Genomic DNA, 18,943 nt, shown 5'->3' with positions numbered 1-18,943 from the left:
TGTCCACAGAGTTGAGGCAAAGAACAGAAAAACCAAACAATCCAGCAACTCTTTTGGCTGTAGCGCTACCCTGCTTTCAGACACATTCCTGAACTTTGTGAAGGAATCCATAGGATAGAAATATAGAGAAACATGGAGGTAGACATTGCCAATGTCTCCTTCTAATAAAATATTAGATGCCTTGCTGACATGTTGATTCACATTTCAGATCCACTGACCTGGAACGAGAAAGACGAACAAGACTTTTGACCTTGTTTAGACTTCAATAGCTAGGAAAGAAGCATTTTAAGAAAGTGCCCATCAATGGCAGTCTTCATATGTCTCTTGATAACAATGGTATCTTTATACCTTAGCAGAAGTTTTGTGCAGGCTGAAGTACTGTAATTATTCAAATCCAGCTCACCAGTTTCCCTTCCATTCTTTTTCGGCATTCATAATAGACTAATCAAAGTCTCCTACTTTCATTTCTTGCATGCTTGTTCTGGGTCTGTAATTCACAGATATGGTCACACACAGCCAAACATATAACGATTTCAGAAGGCCAAAATAACAGCTCCCATATTTCTCCTGTGAGAGTTGTATTTAAAAAAAACCAATGTGACACAAAATTATTGGGGATTGGAAAATTACACCAACTAGGTCACAACCAGGTCTCATGGGGTACTATACAGCACTAACAGGCAGCTCATGCAGTACTAAGCATACTGTCAGTATTGTCTCTTCTTAACTGAACCAGGCTCTATGACATTTCAAGGCGCTACATCTACTACTGTAAAAATGTATCTAATTGTGGATGGTCTTACCCCATTCCAAAAGCATTTACATGTACAATTCTAAATCCTTTAAATTGCTCTTTTGAGCCAAGTCTTGTTTAACAAAATATATGCTGTATAAAACAAACAAGATTATGCTGTCGCTGCAAGCTAAATATCTTGAAGAGCTGCATCAATGCCTAGTCAGATTGCCTTGATTATTACTATAGTGTGTGGCAAGGGAATTATGGTGCTTTAGTGTTCCATCTCATTGGAAGCTGCTCAAAATAGCACTTTGAACAAATCTAATAGTCTATTGTATCCATTTTATTTAACTATATTTATTTGCTTATGTTTGCAAAGTGCTGTCTCTGATCATGGGCTCATTACATAGCTATGATTCAGATTAATGTCACTATAAATTATTCAGGTACTAATGGTGCAGCCTTATTTAACAGATGTTTTCACTATCCAGATATGAACATCACTTTACATCTAGAAATATGGAAAACACACAGTAAAGTAACAATTTTGTTCAGTTTACCTTTAACAAACCTACATTATGCAATCTGTTAGAATGATGCTCAGTGAAAATGCACATTATTAACCTACTTCACAGTCAGAGTGTCTGATCAAACATATCTGTCTACATATACATTATATTATTAAACCGAAGTAGCTGAATCTAAGAACCCATTCACACTACAATGCTGTGCACAGTAATAAATGCATTTTGTGCAGATAGTCTATCCTCCTTCCCTAACTGTTTCTGTCCCCATTCTAAAGCCAGATCTTTTGAAACAATAATAATATCCCCTGCATTGGTGTTGTGCCCGTGCTGCAAGAGTCAAATGCTTGCTTTGGTCTAAGCAACACCAAAGTGGATTTACTTACCCAATCCTCCACTCCTGTCCACTGCTGGACCAGTCCTCCAACATCTTCTCCCCTATGCTCCACCAGCAGGGGCGGACTGACCATTTGAGCACTCGGGCACTGCCCGAGGGCCCGGGGTCAGTAGGGAGCCCCATGAGATGCCCCTGGTACCTTTCATTGGCTTGTTCATAGGCTTTTTTGGGTGTGGGCTAGGACACAGAGGCCCCATGATCCCCTATTGCCCAGGGGTCCCCATGAGTTGTCAGTCCGCCCCTGTCCACCAGTCTAAGGTCCTGACATCATCTAGACCAGTGCAGGGTCAATGGCCACCAGTGAGGGACAGTCCACCTCTGTAGCATGGGGGAGCATTATCTGCTGCAGGAGTGGAGGATTGGGTAAGCAAAGAGTCTATCCTCTGTCCTTGAGAAACAAACACTTAACCCTTGCAATGGAGGCCTTTCTGTCTGTCCTGTTTAGCATTAGCACCAAGGGTAAAAGAAGATCCTAAATTTGGGTTGTCATCAGAACAGTAATAGATGGGAAATCTTCCAATGGGGGCACTAGTTATGGTGACCCTGCTGGCAATTCCCTCACTTTGGACAGACTTCCCTATGTCCTGTTTTGGCTTTGAGACAGGAAGTGAAAGAAAATCTCCCCAATGGAATGGCAAAAAAAACCCTGAGAGTGGTTTTAACCCTCCCTTACTATATCCAAAATGAAAAAAAAAAGCTTTGAAAAAAAAAAGTTTTGCCTTTAGTTTTACTCTACTTATGAGAGTCAAAAAAAAAATCGAGAATGGCACTCTAGTTCCATCCTATTAAGTATTCTGAACATTTTATTATTTTTACAGAGTATAACTTTCTTTGGTCTCTTCTACACTCTTAACAGTTAGCACTGCCCAATTTTCTCTGTGGGATGCTTCCTCCCTATGTTCTGTAGTCTTAAAACACTTTGGTCTATAGATACAGTACATACAGTACAGTGCTTAAACATTGTTACCCTAGGACAAGAAATATGTTGCTCACAGGCGAAACACAAATTGCTGTTGTGCTATATTGTTTTGGTTTATTACTAATGCAGTTACCACATTTAAAGTGAAACTAAAGGCTTACTTCTTCCCTAAAATAAAAAAAAGATGTTATATATACCTGCTCTTTTCAAAGATATTGCACAGAGTAGCACCTCATCTTCTGCTCTGGAGTCCCCCACCAGCATCCCCATCATAAGATTTGACAGACAGCAGCAGGAGCTCTGAATAAGGGAGTCTGTCTCCCGAAACGCGTTAGCCTGTCCCATCAAGGGTGTAATATTCCATTGGACTGTCTTTACGGACTACCTGCTCTGTTTTTATTCCCTTTTGGTCTGTGAGTATATATCTAAAGTTTTTAATAAATACGTGGTGTACCACGGTAATTCACACACAGAGTCATGGCTTGGCCCTGCCCCCTCTCTCTCCTCATTGGCTGAGTGGCTGTGGTTGACAGCAGCAGGAGCCAATGGCTCCTTCTTGCTGTCTCAGCCAATTAGGAGGCAAAGACCAGGGACAGCCAAGGCTGCTGTTCACATTGTGATGAGGCTGAGTAAGTATTGGGGGCTGGGGGCACTGCAGCACATAGAATGCATGAAGGCAAAAAAACTTGAGCCTTTACAACCACTTTAAATTAAAAAAAAATGACAGACATGTCTATAATTACCTATTGTGTGCAGTGTTTTTTTCTTCTCGCATCCCCTGCCAGCACTCCTGACCCCTACCTCCTGTCGGGTGCCCTCACAGCAAGCAGCTTGCTATAGGGGCACCTGAGCATGAGTACTCCCCAGCCACTCCTCCGTGTGTACATTCACACACGAAACTTTAGCTCCCACTGCTGACTCTCTGTTCTGTCAATGCAGGGAGAGAGTAGACAGCAGCTACAGATGGGATCGTTGCTGGATTGCATGAGGACTCAGCTATTGGGGCATTTTTTTTACTTTAATGCAGGGAATGAGTTAAGTTAAAAAAAAGTCTTGGCTTCAGAACCATTAAGAACTAGTAAGCTTTTATATTTTACATTTTTGTTCTTGGGTAAAGATACACAGATACACTTTAAGCAACATTTAAGTAAAAAGTTACTACAAAATTAATAATGTAACAAATGTTATTGACATATACATACTATATATCTACATATTTTAGAATCACGCATAAAAATGATATGTCGTATAAAACATTCTGCAGTTCCTGAAACCCAAAGAAATTCAAGTAATAAAACAAAATTGCTATTTTCCTATTTCATTTGGATTTATCTGATATGACAGCACAAGCATTATATTTCAAAAATATAAAATTCATCCACAGTGAAAGCAGCTTTCTGTATTGTTGTTTTTAGTTTTCTTGGCAGACTGACAGGTAATTCTGATAAATCAGGCGGTATAATATCATTTACGGTAGAGAAGATCATGGTGTCTATTGACTTGAGAAGAGTGTTCAATCCCGTCTCTTTTTGTTTTGACCTGTCTTATAGGACTGACTCTATATATTTCACAATTATTTTAGGCCACTTGAAAGAACATATAAATCACAGGAAACCTCATATATTGTGTAGGTTTGGTCATTGTGCTCAAACATCATGATGTTCTGTGCATTAACCAGTGGAAAGAACCATAGCAACTAGTGACACATTCATCTGTACCACAGCAATTAAAGAAGGAGTGTACTGGTTGATATGGGCTGTCTATTCATCAAAAAGTTCTTTATATTCACCAAATGCTTCTGCTATGCTCTATGGATTACAAATAATGACAGCATTTTAGGTACCTAATCAAGGTTTGATTCATTATGGCTGTTGACACTCAATCCTTTTATTTAAAGTGAACCTATTCCCCAAGCATGGAAACTTCATTATATTCTGCCATCTTAACCTTTTTCAGTCTCACGCTTTTTTCCCAAACCGCTGTTTTTACTAATATTTGAATTTCCATCTATGTCTTAAACCATTCTCTCTGAACATTGACTGCACACAGTGGTGACAACAATTGTTGCATGAATAAAAGTGAGAACTTTGTCATGAAAACTCAGAATGACAGCCTGGCTTTACCTTCTGTATGATGCACTATTGCAAGATGGTTCCACGCTACTAGGAAACAGCTGAGTTTTTGGGGACCTGCCGGAGCACAGTTTTTCATTCACAGATTAGAACTATTTCTTTAAAGTGGAGTACCACTCACTCTGTAAAAAGATAAAAGTTAGCAGCTACAAAAACTGTAGCTGCTGACTTTTGAAAAACAGCCACTCACCTGTCCCACAATCCTGAGGTGCCTCCGCCGCAGCCCATTTCACGGGCCTTCCTGTATTCCAGGCACTGGCATTGTCAGTGTGGGCACCCGGCTGTGACAGCTTGCGGCTTCACAGCCAGGTGCCCACTGCGCATGTGCGAGTAGCGTTGCACATCCTGAATGGCTCCGTCGTCTTCTGGGACCTGTCACGTGTCCCACAAGCCTACGGGGAAGGAGGGTAGGAGAAGGACAACGTCTGCTTCCGATCGCCTAGGCGATCGCAGCGGAAGTGGGAGCGGGTACCTGTCAATTTCAGGTACCCGCTCCCCAAAGAAGCCAATCCTTAATGGGGAGTGGGGGACAAATCGTTAAAGTGCAACTTCGCCTTTTGGGCAGAACTCCGCTTTAAGTAGTATTCTGTGATATACCTAACTAATCTTAAAACTACTCCCTCCCCCTTCCCCCAAAACCTATACAAACTAACCTGTGGAAGAAAGATCTGTATTCTTACCTATTTTTAGGCTGTATTAGTGTTATTACATGGGTGTCAGCTAGGGCTGTTTCAGGGGAGAAGAGAGACAGCCTACAACAGATGGGACATAGTAAGTCTAAGTGTGATGTCACTGTATTCCAGCCATTCCAGTACTCTCTCTTTTCCCCTGGACCCGGCACTGGCTGACAAATGGGAGACCACGTGATGGAACTGGAGAAGCCTGAAAATAAGTAAGTACACAGATCTTTCTCTTGCAGGTAAATTTTAACATTAGTTAGATATTTCCCAGAATCCTACTTTAAGGATTAGCAAATCACCCTTAATAGGAGTGCCACATTAGAGTCAGAATATTTGAATATTTGGAAGTTAGAGAACTATTATAAATATTATAATTATACTAATCTTAGTACAGAAGTATGAGTCAACAAAAATGTGTTTAATTATGTGAAAATTGTATTTCAGATTGCAAAATTTTATTAAATATACAAATATTGTGTTTGGCTGTAGCAACTTTCTAACAAGTATGCAACAGAAGAGATCTATAACATAAAAACCCATGAAAAAACACAGATTATAATCGTGGACTTATGCTTATTGTTTTATTGTTTTTTCATGGGTTTTCACGTTTTTTGAGGAGTTAGCGCACCACATTTACATTTTTTTTTTAATGAAAGTACACTTGGTAAGTGGTTGCAGCAATCTCCATTTTTTGATCTGTTCATGTAGCAGTAATATTGTTTGTTATTGTATAGCAGCTTGCAAGTGTCACTTATTATAATATATTTTTGCTGTTTATTACAGAAGCAGGATGTTCTATCACACTGGGACTTTGGTTGCTTCTGTTTTTGGTCACAGGAAGGTTGGTCTCTGCACATACTATCCTAGCAATAGAAATATTTGACCTAATTTTCTGTTCTGATGACAATGCTTTACCAGACAGAAAAGCAGAAAAAAATCTGAAAGAGGGAAACAGACAACAATAAAAACTGACTAGAGTTCTAGCCTTCCTCTAATTAATTTAAAAATAAAGTAACAATATTACCTTTTGTATCACTTGACTCTCCCCTTTAAGCTTGTAAGCTTTAACCCCTTCACGCCGAATTGTCCCGGCGTGAAGAGGAGTTCCTGCGCCGGGAGGTGGGCGGGAGGGGGTGTGGCTTAGTGTCATGTGGCCGCCGTGACGTGACATCACGGCTGGTCACATGATCGAGAAAGGTCCCGATTGAAAGAGTGGACCTTTCCATGAGTACCTCACATGTGTGCTAGGAGCACGCAGGGCGCACGCCCTCAGCACATATGTTTTTGTTACATGAATGCAAATGTGCGGCAGACGCTGGGAGACCGCACATTTGCGTGTGGCCGGCATGAAGGGGTTAACGAGCAGGGCCCTCTGATTCTTACTATATGAAATTGTATTGTAACTGTAATGTCTGCCTTCATGTTGTAAAGCGCTGCGCAAACTGTTGACACTTTATAAATTCTGTATTATAATAATAACAATAATAATAAAAACAAACATTTTTAACTTCTGTCTGTGTTGCTGACTTCCCTTTGTGACAATCAAGGTCTCGGATCAAACCATGCTGTCACCAACATGTGATGAATGGGATCTCTTAGATTGTAAGCTCTGACGAGCAGGGCCCTCTGTTTCCTCTTTTACCAAATTGTATTGTAACTGTAATGTCTACCTTCATTTTGTAAAGCATTGCACAAACTGTTGGCACTATATAAATCCTGTATAATAATAATAAATACCAGTTCACACTGCATTGTCAAAAATATGTGGCAATGACATTCCCAGCTTCACCTTGCACAAAGGTTTTCTAGCTTTTTGGACCACAGTCTAGGTGTTAGTATACGAAGAGCAGTCAACACTGGATGTAATTAATTACTCAGTTAACATGTTACACTACCATCGGTTATTATCAGAAATACCAACCATTCGCAATATCTGCAATAACAATTAGGACATTTAAGAAAATATTGTAATACACACTGTTACAGCAGACAGGAATATTCCAGAGATTCACAATATAGTAGCGCTCTTTAAGGGCCAGGGATTCTTTAAGTTCTGCCTTTGTGAATTAGAGATAATTTTTACAATTTTCAAAATATTTTTTATAAGAAAAGAAAGAGTAAATAAATCAAAACAAAATATTCACTAGTGGAAGGTACTACAAAAGGAAAAAGACAATACTACAACATACAAACAAAAGGGAACAAGAATGAAAGTACTTAAGGCGTAACTGAAGGCAAAATTGTTTTTTAAATTTTGGATAGTGTAAGGGAGGGTTATAACCCCTGTCAGTTCTGGGATTTTCTTTTATTTTCACGTTCAATGATAACAGTAAACATGGCAAATAGAGAGCTTGAAACTCCCTAACAGGTGAAGATATAGCAATAAAAACTGACAGTTGGTCTAATCCTTTTCCACTCTACTCAAACTTAAAAGAAAAAAAAAAAGTTCAGTTACACTGTAACAAAAGTCTCCAGTTCCTTGGCTCTAGCCAAGTTCAATCAATGAGTATAAAATGGATCAAAGTGTTGGCCCTTAAAAACTGACTATTGGCTAATGTTCTTCAAAGGAGAGCTCCAGGCTGCTGATACAGTCTCATTTTCTGGTTTCTGAGGAGGATGTGGACAGAACTGACCTGACCAATTAAGAGGTCTGAGAAGTGGCAAGCAGGAGGTCACGATGTTTATGCCAGTTGCTCAGATACGGTTTTCTACATGTATTCATATCTTCAAATACCTACAGGCTACATTCTGGAAACCAGTAGATTATCTTTCAGAATGAGATTTCCTTGTGAATGAATACAAGTATGATAATACCTATTTCACCTAGGAGATGGATACCTAACCAACCTCTGGTACTTTCTGTTGTGTTCAAATTTAAAAATCTTGTATTTAATTGGTACAGGTAAATATGTATTTATGCTTGCTTCAATGTTTTTAGCTCAGATGTTATGAAACACATTTAAGATTTAACTCTACAGGTGGGGATAGCCAACCAGGAATGTGTATTCAGTGTTTTACAAGCAAAACTATTTTACAAAAAAGTAATAAAGCCAGCCTGATGCTAATAACCAGGAGGGATATCTGCTTAAGGCTTCTAAAGATTTAAAACTGGAAGCTGGAATATTTTCTGATAGCTAGTAAAACACCAGACTTTATATGTCTATTCAATTAATTGCTTAGGTCCTGTTAATGGGGTTTATGATGGTGTATGATGGGCCAAATTAAAAGGGTATCTGTTTTGCCAGGCACTGTCTTGATGCTAGCTAAGGTTAAGAAATTCTGTGAAGTTCTATCAGTGTACTGATACTGATTTTTTTCAAAGTGGTTAAAAGTTTGTTAATATATAGGATATGCAGTCTGTGATGGACTCTGGATACCCCGATTGGCTATATCCGCCAAAAAGCTGCTCCCAAGCTCTGGAACACGAGAAAAGTGACTATAACTGTAGCTACCCCAAAGAACTAGACAGCACTAGTTTTTGGAGTAAACAAGAAGAACTGCTTCATTAGAAAAACACATTGCATTTATACAGAACACCATCAGATAAGAGCTAATCACATAATCACAGACAATACCCACCGAAAACATCCCGGCGCCTACATTGGAATACATTATACATAGGAAGGCATATGTTACAATGATAGGTCTCCTGTGGCCCCAAGTCTGTGACACAGACATCGTGCATTCTTTCTAGGGAAGTATGGAATCCATTTCATGATGCCGCTACAGAAAAAGTTCAATTTGAATCTAATCCATGATTCAATCTTGTGGATTTTAACAGAATAAGCGTATCATGGTGTTGCTGACTCAGCTTTGAGATTGTCCAGACCTCATTATCATTACACCCCTCACTTCCTGTTTGGTGAAAAAGTTGTGCCTGGAATAGTGAGTTACGGGATACCTTTCTAATGGAATCCCAGGCAGCAGTAAAACTTAACAGGGGTTCTAAATTTTCTCAACTCTATCCAAAAAAAAAAAAACAACAACTTTACTATAAATACACTTTACATTTTCTCAAGGGAGAGATAGTGTTAGTCATATAGAGGAATTAAAGTTAAAGTAAAGAAGGGTAAGTGTAAGGGTTTCAGGGAAGGTTAGTGTGGGGGGAGCCTATGATAGGCACTGTTCTTTGCTTCTGGAACTTTAAGCAAGAAACTGCAAGAACTGATCATACAGAGCTAAGAGCAAATATATAAAATCACATTATCTGGTCCACTCCCTAGTCGTGAGTTTTCAAATTCAGCGAAGAAACATTACAGCAGAAAGGTACAAACTGATATCAGGTTTGCATTTTCTCAAGCTAGGCTTAAGTCAGTGGCTACTCAGAATGTCTATTATCTTCGACAACCACAGTCAATGAAAGCTGAAAATATTGATTTTGAAAAAACACATGTATTATATCCTAACGTACAGAGCCCCATGTGAGTTTGCTAAATTCATGAAAAAATAAATGATAAAGAACTACAGGAAATTTAACAATTCTCCTTTGTATTGGGGCTGCACCTGCACTTGAACAGTTAATCGTTTAGGTCTTGGGGCATGGAAAAGTGATATTACATACCTGATCTGCTCCCCTGCAGGCTCTTCTGTGCTGCTAGACCTGTCCTTACAGTTTCTTCCCCCTTTGCTCTGGTGGTCTAAGGTGTTGACGTCATCAGCAGAGATGCAAGGTCCATAGCCCTGCACTGGACATGAGGACGCCAAGAGACAGTCCACTTCTGGAGCATAGGGAAGCACCATCTGCTGGGAGAGCAGAGCAGAGGATTGGGTGAGTAAAATTGTTGTTACTTTCCCCAAGGCCTAGCAAGCAGTTTACACAACCCCACTGCAAAGAGAATGCTCAGGTTTGTGGAGTTCAGCCTTAAAAAGGTTTTTTCTCTTCTCTTTTTTATTTAGCACAAAATTACATTCCCTGCCCAGTAAGTGCTCCCCTGTATGTCATTGCATCTACTGAGTACATATGCATTTCTTATAAACAACCAATACTCCGAATGTCATAAAAAGCTTCTACAGTATCCTTACCTAGCTAGAAACGCTTAAAAGCATCAAAGTGCTGGTATTGTCAGTAATTAGTAGAAACAGGGAGTGTGCCAGGATACCAGGCTACAGTTATTTACCATTGTGAAGGACTTTCTATGTTCTTTCTGAAGCGAACAGTAACTTTAAAGTGATGCTATCACTAAAACTTAAAAAAAAAAAAAGAAAAAGAAAAAAGTCACCATCTGTGACACTAGTCTTCGCTACATTGTCTTCGCAACAGAGCTACATTGACTAAAGAATGTTCAGCATCTGATCTGACACATTACATGCACTACAGCAGTGACATAGGAGTCAGTGGATGGAACCACAGAATGCAGCAGGGTACCAGCCATCCAACACACCCAGAAATGTGTCAGATGCCAAAGATTCTTCAGGTACCATAGCTCTTCATTAGAGCAAGAATTAGTGATGGGGCAGGTATTAACCCTTGTCTTTACAATGAGCCTTTTTTTTACCTTTTTTTACATTTTTATTTTGACGTTCATTAAACAAAGACTGCAAAGTATGTTTCTGTTTAAAAAAAATTTTTTTTTTGCATGAATTAGTGATGTTTAATCATTAATTAAGTCATCAAAATTCTGTAATTGTTTTTGGTTCCTAAATTAAGTAAGCAAGGAAATATTTTTTTTCCCAAAAATTTTTTTATTAGAAGAAAAGCAGGGTATACAGTGTACATACAAAAACGGATCACAGTCCGAGCATAGACACCACATGTAGCATCCCATTACGCAGACGGGCCATGGGTTTAAACCAGAATACTCATCGGTATACAATATATCCTTATTGCACATGTATATAGCAAACCAGTATATACTATGAATATAATAGATAAATCGTAGTGTGTATATTGCTTAACGACCTATGTATTTGTGAGCCCTTAAGTTAAGGGGGTGCGATGTGTTGGGTAGTGCTAGCACAGGATAATTTATATGATATGTGCATCCATTGCAGGGACGTGTGAGCCATGTGAAATCAGTCACGCCTATATGGGAGAGTAAATGCAATATTTGTATAGAATATATGAACAATGAAGGTGTGTAAAAGGTGTGAGAGAAAGAAAAGTCAGAAAGGAGAATAGTTAGAGAAGAAGAGAAAGATATAGAGTGAGGTAGTGGGGGGGAGGAGGAGTAAAAAAAAAAAAAAGGAGGGGGGAGGGAGGAGAATGGGTAGGTAGTAATGGGGACGGTAAAGTGAATAGTTTTGGATAAAATAGTGCACATCATTTTGTGCAAGCCAGAAATATAATCATATGGTTTAAGATGCAAAACATGTAAGATCAATCAAAGGGGCAACACGTGGGTCCAGAAGCTGAAATGTAGGCTACGATGTCAAGTCTCAGTCCATCTAAATGTGCACCAAATGTGTCTATGGTGGACAGGGCGTTCTCTAGTACAACAGTGTGTCTAACCATTCCGTCAGGGGGTATAGGCTGAGCATGCATTAATATGCGATAGGTGGTGGTTTTGAAATGGCTCCAACAAGCCCAAGTCTTCCTGAATCTCTCGGGATGTTCTTTTGCTACAGAAATCAATTCCTCCATTTCCTCTATTTTGTTGATCCTAGCAAACCATTCTCAAATAGTGGGAACATGTGTTGAGTGCCAGTGGACTGGGATACACTGTTTTGCTGCGTTGACCATGTGCATGGCAAGTGATTTGTGGTACGTCCTAAATGGAAGCGTGGAATGGTGGAGTAAGAATTGAGCTGGGGAGAGGTCTAATGAATACATAGTTACTTGAGTGATTATGGGTTGGATTTTTTCCCAGAAAGGTTGCAGCAGTGGGCAGTCCCACCAAATATGCAGGAGTGTATCGGTCGCCTGATGACATCTCCAACACGAATCTGAGATGTTAGGGTCGAATTTGTGAACAAGGAAGGAACTCTGTACCATCTAGAGTATAGTTTAAAATTGTTTTCTTGTGTAGAAACATAAATGGACCCTTTGTGTATATGTTTGTAAATGTGATCCCAGTCTTCTGGCGATAGGTGGAATTGCAAGTCAGAGCACCAGGTCCTGCAAGCTTTCCTAGATGAAAGGTCAATGGTGTTTTCGAGGCATGTATAGAGCTTAGAGATAAGATGTCTCTGAGGACAGTCTGTTGAGCAATGTTTTTCAAATGGGGTGAGTGGCCTAGCTTAATTTTTAAGATGTGAGGAGCTATGTATAAAGTGGTGGAGTTGTCTGTACATCCATGGCGTCAAGGTTGCTAGCAAGGAAATATTTTATGCAGATAAATCATTTAATGGATAAGTTCGCCTTTGTGAATATGTTACACCCATATATAGGGTATAACATGCAACATGTTCAGTATCCACCCCCCCACCCCAAGTCCCCCCCCACCAATCCCCTGCTTCCCTGTGACAGCGGGTGGGGAACCTTCTCCCCTGTCACAATTTGAAAACAGCATGGCGATGCAGGGCTCCACCCACACAGCCTCATCATTCTTTCACAGACTTTTGTGAATGAATGAATTACAACTACCATCAGCCATTGAGTCTGATGGCTTGTAGTTCTCGATGAACTACCAGGGTGCTGGTGAGCACTCTCATAGTTCATTTATATTCCTGGACTATAGTAATGGCCTGCCTGTATTGAAGGTACAGGCAGACAACTATACTGACAGGTCTGCAGGAGCCTGACATTGCACTTGTGGTCTACTGATCGGGGGTGCAATGCTCTACAGACTCCTGCAAAAAAATGTGCAATTATTATTTTTTAAGGTGAACTTAGCCTAGTGCCCTCTTGTAATCTACCTGTTTATCTATCTATCTGTTGGTCTATCTATCACCAATTAAGATCTTTCAGCCATGTTGCCATTTGATCAAATGGGGATTGTGGAGAAAGTCCTGCTTTTACCTTTTATATCCTTTACTTATGGGGTTATTACTTTAAACTGTTTAATGTGGACCTAATTCAAAAAGTATAAATGTGCTACGTTAGACCTCATGTACACAGTGTCTGAAGGCTTAAAAATATGCAGAAAGGAAGAGAATGATCCTGGGTTTCGTCACCAAAAAAACAGTGCCCTGCCCAAATAGTGGGGGCTGCCCCCTAAAATATTACTGATCAAAGTTGATGTCAGATCCCCATTTCTTCTTTTTTTGGTCAGGCCTTAAAATATGCCCTATGTAAACCCCCATCATTTTTCCTCACCTAAGGACCCACAGGTGGCACATACAGGTGGTTGTAGAAGTGAATGACAGTACACAAGTGTACTCAAGTAAACACCAATGCTTTCTTGTATCAGAATAAACATGTGCATGTGCTCATGACAAAAATTCTGCATACAGGGGAATAAATTGTTAACACATGCATGTTGTAATGCCAATCTATGTAATCATCAGAGTTTAATTGGTCATGGCTGCATACTGCTATTGACTTCTTTGGTACAGGGTAAGGAAAAACGCAGGGATTTTATGCTATGTATATTTTTATGCCTTAAGTATCTGTGTGCATGTAGCGTAATAGGCAAGACATAAAAGGATTAATTGTTCCTAAACAGTACTCCTGAATTCCTCCTAAAAATAAAACTTCACTTTCTGCTTTATACAATAAGGGTGGCAGTCCTGTGCTGATAGCCTCATAGCTGTATGCCTGCAGTGTAAGATCATCTAAGGCATTGTTGTTTTTAACTGAATAAACAAGGCATGTTAAAGTGGAGTTCCACTCACGCTGTCAAAAAAATAAAAGTCAGCCTCTACAAAAACTGTAGTGGCTGACTTTTAAAAAACAGCCACTTACCTGTCCCTCGGTCCCTCAGTGTGTCTCCCCTGCAGCACGTTTCACCAGCCGTCCTGTATTACAGGAGGCCAGCATCTTCAGTGTGTGCACCCAGCTGTGATAGTTTGCGGCTGCACAGCCGGGTACCCACTGCGCATGCGCGGGTACTGCTGCACTTCATGAATGGTCCTGTAGTCTTCTGGGACCTGTCACGTGTCCCAAAGGACTACAGGGAGGGAGGGAGGACACCTTCCACTTCCGATCACCTAGGTGATCGGACCGGAAGTGGGAGCAGGTACCTGTCAAATTCAGGTACCCCCCAAAGGTGCTAATTCTTAATGGGGAGCGGGGGAGCAGTCCTTAAAGAGGAACTTCCCCTTTTGGGTAGAGCTCCACTTTAAGTCATTAATGGGAAAAAGGTGAGTTCCAATGAGACCACAGACAATATTAGTAACTATTCTTTTACCTTCTGCTTGCCATTTTGGGCACAGCTTACTGACTTCATGTCTTCTTTAATTCAGAGCATACGTTCTCTTTAACACTACCAACACTATACAATATTCTACTTTTTTTTATGTAATATAACACTATAAAGGAGCTTTTGTAATTTATTAGACATTGCAGGCTATTTGTATGCATGCACCTTTTTGCAGATGATTTTTACCTAATGTTCACAGCATCTTGTCAGTGATATATTAGAGCATCTGCATAATGATTTTCTTTCCTGTTTTTGCTGCATCTTAATAAATTTAAAGTCAGTTCTGAAACAGATGTTTTGGGAAGACAGTGACAGAGTATAGCCTACCAACAATACATTTTAAATCAACACTTGAGTATACACATCATTATAAATAACATTATTATGAGTGATGTAAAAAGTCATTTGTTTTTAGGGTAGAATCTGTGATTAAGAAACACTCTACATAAATTACTATTTGGTTTATCTAAAACATTTTTTTTGCATATTCTTTATGAATGAATACATATAAGCTTGTGGATGTCACATCTTCTTTTCTGTGCAGATATGGGAATTTTTTAATGTAGATTTGGGAATGGTGAAAACAATTTTTTGCACATTCGATATTTTATGTTTACTTCTATATATAATGCAAGAAAATATACACTTTAATGATAAAAGTTGTCATATTTGTCCCCCAAATTTCCAACAAATACACCTATCGCATGCTTAGCCCCTTCACATTCTCCCATGCTTGTCTCCAAATCCCCTTTGTGTGCAGATTTAAAAAAAATTGAAGCAAAATGTTGGCCTTGAGATCTTGCATCTCATTTGTTAAAGTTTATTTAACCACAGTCTATATTGGTTTATAGTAACTATCAGAGTCCCATATTCTGCTTTCATTTTCAATTAGGTTTGTGTCTGCAATACAGAAGCTTATTACAAAGTATACTTTAAAGTGGAACTGAACTGCATCTGAGCACCACAACCCAAAAATGCTATTTAATATAAAGAGAAATAATTTTGAAAAACACCCCCTGGTATTTCTGGCAGTTGCCATCTTGAGTAAGGGCAAATGATTCATTTAGCATTTACTTCCTGGAAACTATCTGCCCTTAGCTCAGGCACTGGCTGAGCTGAGAACCCTCCCTCCCCTTCTGAAGGCTCCTGGGATGTATGAAATAATTTGCCTAGGCATGGAAACCAGGAAGTAACTGAGGAAATGTAAAAAAAAAGTTTAAAATAATATAATATACTTTCCTATTTTCTTTTTTTTTTTTTTTTACCAAAATTGAGACAATGGTGATGGTCCTAACTTTGTGATCTCTGTTAACACATTCATGTGAGGCACAGGCCAGGGGCACTTATAATGGTAAGCCGGGCTGCAAGTGTTTGTGGTAAGATTTGGCAAGAGGCCACAGAACCAGGGGTGGCTCAATGGAACAGCTTGAAGCCAGCAAGCAGTCCAGCAACTGTGCATTAGTGACTGGTATAAGTAATGGTTTTAAGAAAAGAAAAGCTTGACGGTGGAAAGCACTATCATGAGGGTACCTTTGACTGCAAGGCCTATGAATGAAAGCACATAGAACTTTTCAGGACATAAAGAGATATTTACTGTATATCATGACCATCATCTGTCATCTGGACATTAATTTGGTGCTAAATGTTAATACTGCATTGATCCTTACTCTACATTATTTACCATTACAATCCCGCCAAGCAATTATTACTAAACTGCAGTTGCCTAACCCTCCTAAAGGTAATTTTAATTGCAAGTTGTACTGTTCTAAAGACTAATTGTGGATGCATATGATGCTCATGATCCCACCCGAATAAGGAGATTTTCCTAAGGTTCCATTTACACCATTGCTCTTTAAATAAAAAAGGTTTTTAACATTTTTAAATATGCCTTTGGTGTGTTTTTGCACCTTTGTATCATGCATTGAAATACATTTCCACACTCCCCCTACATCTCTAGAGATAGGGTCATGACTCATCTCTCCCATTCTGACCGAATTGGTACTGATGATCCCAACACCAGAGGCCTTATCTTGACCCTTGACAAACAGATCCTTTCCAATCCTAACCAAGGTACCCCATCCTATGTGACAAAATGGGAAAAGGATTTGAGCCGCCCAATGGACAAAACGGTAGGAGATTTGGCAAACTTCCAAGTCTTCCTCGCCCAACGTTGTTGCAATGGAAGCTAACTATAAAGTCCTGACCAGATGGTATCTAGTACCCAACAGAGTCGCAAAATATGCACCAACTAGCTCTGTTCTCTGTATTCATGGCTGCTCACACTTGGGTACATATTTGCATATTTGGTCGGACTGTCAAGTGGCTCAATCGTTTTGGAAGGAAATCTTTGCAATTGCCTCAGTCCTCTTTGAGGCAGCCCTCCCAACTGACCCTACTACTGCTCTTCTCAATTTAAAACCTACGCCTTTGATGTGCAGACAATTTTAACTTTTTATCCAGCTTCTGACAGCCGCTAAACAGACCATAGCACGAGCATGGAAATCCTCTTCTTTGATTTTGGCTGAGACTAAACACAGGATGCATCGTTCCATAATACATGCCAAAATGGAATCCCTAGAAAAAAAAACAACAAATCGAGAAATTCGATACATTTTGGCAACCATGAATCAAACACTGTCTTCCCCCTGATTCTGATGAGATGGTCCTCTTGCCATGATGAAACACCGATATAGACATATCTGCTCCTTGGCTGCGCCACACTCAGTGATCATCTTTCCTTCTCACCTCCTGTCCTCTCATTCCTCTTTCTCTCTTGTATCTTTCATTTCTAACCTCTTGTCACGGCTGAGTCTGAGACTAGATATTTGACTCCACCGGGATACTCTGCTACCCTGACTTTTCCTCTCTTTTGCAGTCTCTTCTTAGTTATCTGTTCTTCTCAGTCCATATTTCCTAGTTAGTTCAACATATACTGTTGCTTGGAATACTCAAATGATACATATTTTCATCTTGTCACACCCATAGCCATAGTATACCTTATTGATGCTACCTGGTTCTTCATATCAATTCCGCCTCCATATACCCAATCCACCTGTTGTATAATGATTCTATGGCTAGGTCGCATCTGGACTATTAATCATATATATAGGTCCTTGTTTTACATTACCATTTAAACCTGTAGCATATTTTGTACACATATGAGATCAATATGGCCTGTTTTTCTTACTTGTCTGTTCTGTTTGTTTTGTGACAAAACTAATAAAAACTTTAAGGACATACATCTCCACATGTTTTTTCATGTGCCAAATGTGCGTACATTGTCTTGTGATGTCATCATGTAGAAGCTGCTGAGACGCATGTCCAGGAAATATTGGGGTGCTCTCTGTTGGGCTGTAAGATCCTGGGTGAAGGGAGACAACACAGGCAAATGTGAAGTTACATCATTTGTGGCTCTATGCTTTTTAATAAAGTTTTTCATGTTGCACAATGATGTTGCATTCCTGGTAAGGTGTTGGGTGTATGTAAGTATTTGCAAATCTGACAGTTGTCTTGGAGGGATTAAATCCAGCTGAATGTTGTTACAGCATGTGATACGTGACCTTATGAATTAAGGGTCCAGAATTGGGAAGTGAGTGTCCATTACAAGGGGAATAAAAAGATCAGATGGAAACCATGGCACGATGCGCATTGATTTCACTACACACTTGTGTGATGGACTTTGTTGCACATTAATGACTGGTGGACATTTACACATGTGTATGAATTATCGCACTGCTTACACTGAATACTTTGATGTTGCACTGTTTTTGTGATCATTCGTGTTCAGTGGCACTACTGCACTTTATGGTCAAATGTGGAGTGAGGTCCAACAATTCATTTATGCTTATGTTTCAATGTTTTGATTTTTGAATCCATATAATTTTAAATTTGCACAGCATTTATACATACAATTTTATGTCATATGAATTGTCAAAAATGCGTTTTATGGTGATATGTGGAGTGAGTTTTATTGATTAATTTATGGCTATATAATTTTATATAATTTTTTTATATTATACATTTGCACAGTATCTGTATTCACATTACACTTTTTTTTTTAATAAGGGGAAATAAGGTTAGAGTTTTAAGCACTGTTTTTGTTTGTACATTAATACATTAATAGGCATGCAATCATCAAAACACTGGAAAATACATCACTTGTTTAGAAAGACAAAAAGTGCATCAAAATATCAAATGTACGTGTTTTTAACATACATTTGAGCAATGGATTACCTAGCTAAACTAAGACAGCCTATAGATGATACAGTTTGAGTGAAAAAAAAATGTAAAGGGAAAAGGGAGATTTCCCGACAGGG

The 18,943-nt window shown here is 39.3% G+C and overlaps 1 protein-coding gene across 3 annotated transcripts in view; it reads right to left on the bottom strand.

Annotated features, from left to right (window-relative positions):
* Nucleotides 1-18,943, bottom strand: part of PRR16 (proline rich 16) — a 394,730-nt gene that overhangs the window by 160,567 nt on the left and 215,220 nt on the right. Inside the window, exon 1 of one of the 3 annotated variants that reach the window (XM_089673562.1) lies at nt 9,950-10,087. The exons of the other annotated variants lie outside the window; for them this stretch is intronic. The gene's annotated coding sequence lies outside the window, so the exon portion shown is untranslated. Of the gene's footprint in view, nt 1-9,949; nt 10,088-18,943 lie in introns of those variants that run through there. 3 annotated transcript variants of the gene reach the window in all.

The sequence above is a fragment of the Staurois parvus genome, unplaced genomic scaffold (genome assembly GCF_062004578.1).
Source record: "Staurois parvus isolate SC_StPar_1 unplaced genomic scaffold, SC_StPar_1.0 ptg000004l, whole genome shotgun sequence".
In the NCBI taxonomy this organism is placed as follows: Eukaryota; Metazoa; Chordata; class Amphibia; order Anura; family Ranidae; genus Staurois; species Staurois parvus.
This window is presented reverse-complemented; position numbering and strand designations above follow the sequence as displayed.